This window comes from Falco biarmicus, chromosome 5 (genome assembly GCF_023638135.1).
Source record: "Falco biarmicus isolate bFalBia1 chromosome 5, bFalBia1.pri, whole genome shotgun sequence".
NCBI classification, from domain to species: domain Eukaryota; kingdom Metazoa; phylum Chordata; class Aves; order Falconiformes; family Falconidae; genus Falco; species Falco biarmicus.
In genome coordinates, this window is record NC_079292.1 from 37,988,690 (window position 1) to 37,990,816 (window position 2,127).

Genomic DNA, 2,127 nt, shown 5'->3' on the forward strand with positions numbered 1-2,127 from the left:
TCATTGTACGTTTTGCAAGTTGCATTGGTTCATTTCATGGCAAAAACAGGATGGAAAAAGCTATACATAATGTAAAAAAGCATGTTAATTTTATAAAAAGAGCTTTGGCTCCTATTCAAAATAGCCAGCCAGTTCAGGACAGACTCAAGTAAGTGGTTTTCCTATAATGGAAACTCAAATCACATAGGAACTAGTAGGATTTAAGAATATATATAATGTTAAGAATGTACTAAGGGGGTTGAGGGGGTGGACTTAACAGAACGCCTACATGAATTAAGATCTTAGAGTAGCTTTGTCTAGGGACTACAGAGGTAAAATTTACAGGAGCATAAAATTGGAAGTGAACCACCTTAACCATGGAGTTCCCTGAAATCATGGGAAACCATACAGCACATACCAAATTTAGGAAATGCCTGTACTTCATACATGGTGGCTGCGGGGGCCTACAAAGGCATAGCAAGTACTACTTCCTAGTACTCGGTAACAAACCTCAGATATGTTGTAGAAGACCAAAAGCCAAGTGATATGTTACAAGAAGGGAGGAGAGATCAAGAACATTGGTGATGTCTTAGACCTCTGTGCAAGCAAGATACTTATATCTCCTACATTATACTAAGAAGCAGACGTGTTCTACAGTCTAGAAGGGATGGAAAAGCCAAAGAGCAGCAGCTAATGAGAGTTGAAAAGGTTCTGAACCCGGATCTGGTAAATCAGGAGGCTTAGATTCTTTCTTAGCTCTGAGACAGCTTGCTGTATGATCTTGTGGCAAATTATCTTGTCTCACAGGGCTCCAAGTGACTCCTTGTAAAACATTCATAAATTAACTTCTGGGAGTGTTATGAATCTTAATTGATATAAAGTAGTTGAAGTTTTCTTAGAATGACGTACTCAACAAAGACAGGAAGAGTTCTAACAAAAAAAGGAGAATCTATTTAATAACAAGGACTTTGAGCAGTAAATAAACACTACAAGTTCTTTACGTTATAAGGCATCATAAATGGGGAGATACAAGGGAAAGATGTTTCATCAGGTTCAATAACTGTGTTTAGAGTTAGGAAGAAGAACAAAAAAGAGCACAGAAGTATCAAATACATGCAACAAATGCCTATTCTGTTGAAGAGTTCATTACAGCAAATGAAAATTAACCTGAAGTTTCAAAATTAAGGTGATAAGTGTGGCTGAAAGCCCAAGTCAAAATACATTCTGCTGTACATCAGGTAACTTGAGTAAGTAGCTGTAAAAATAAGCTTTTTTCTTTGTGACAAGTATTTTTTCTGTACATATTATGATAAAACCAATCCTTCCTGATACTTGTTGTTAGTCCTTACTCACTCCTGCCTACAATAAAGTATTTTTTGGTCTCTGTTACACCCTTCCAATAAAATATTGTTAAATTCTGTGGCATTACTTGTCTTATCTTAGTCTCTGCTCATTGACTGTTGGGCTGGAAGTGATTGACAGATGTCACTGGGAAGTTCAAGCAAACAGTATTGAATAGCATGTAACATATGCAAACCTGAGCATGTAACCTGAGGTTTTAGAGCACAGCTAGGAACAAAAACCTAAAGCATCAATTAGACATCTACCGAGAACATGGAATGAAGACAGTTGTTGCCAGAATCCCTGCAGAAAGGTTTTGAGATGTAATTACTGCTCTATTAGTCCTATTTTCATTAATTAAGAAGTTTACAGGGTTTTCTACTGCCATCTGCAGAATGTAGTAGGCAGCTGCTATTGCAATTTTTCTTCTGCAAAAGCCTGAGTCTCCTGTTAGGCTGCACCATACAAGGCTGAATGAAAGGGAAAAGTCTGCAGGAGGCAATTAAAGATACAGAGCCAGAGAGAGGCCTCTCTGCTGGCCACACATCACAGTGCCCGTTCCTGGGCTTTGGCAGAGGTTCCTCTCTGGATAGGTCTTTTGTGACAAGAGAGAGGTAATGTCCCTTGGTGCTCATTACTGCTTGATTAGTAGAAATAGTTCTTTGTTCTGATGGCTCTGGGTCATACGAGTACACCGTGACGTCATCCTTCAGGCAGAATCAGGCTTAGGTTAACTTCACTTTTACCTGAAACTAATTATGGTGGCTGAACTGTCACCTTAACGGGGTGATTGCCTGAGGCAGAGAG

General features: G+C 39.0%; 1 protein-coding gene across 2 annotated transcripts in view; it reads right to left on the reverse strand.

Moving 5' to 3' along the window:
- RXYLT1 (ribitol xylosyltransferase 1) overlaps window positions 1-1,283 on the reverse strand; it is a 17,596-nt gene extending 16,313 nt beyond the window's left edge. The window contains exon 1 of one of the 2 annotated variants that reach the window (XM_056341090.1): window positions 1-1,283. This exon is cut by the window's left edge and continues 2,776 nt beyond it. The gene's annotated coding sequence lies outside the window, so the exon portion shown is untranslated. The other variant, XM_056341089.1, reaches the window with a different exon arrangement.
- Window positions 1,284-2,127: the final 844 nt, after the last annotated feature.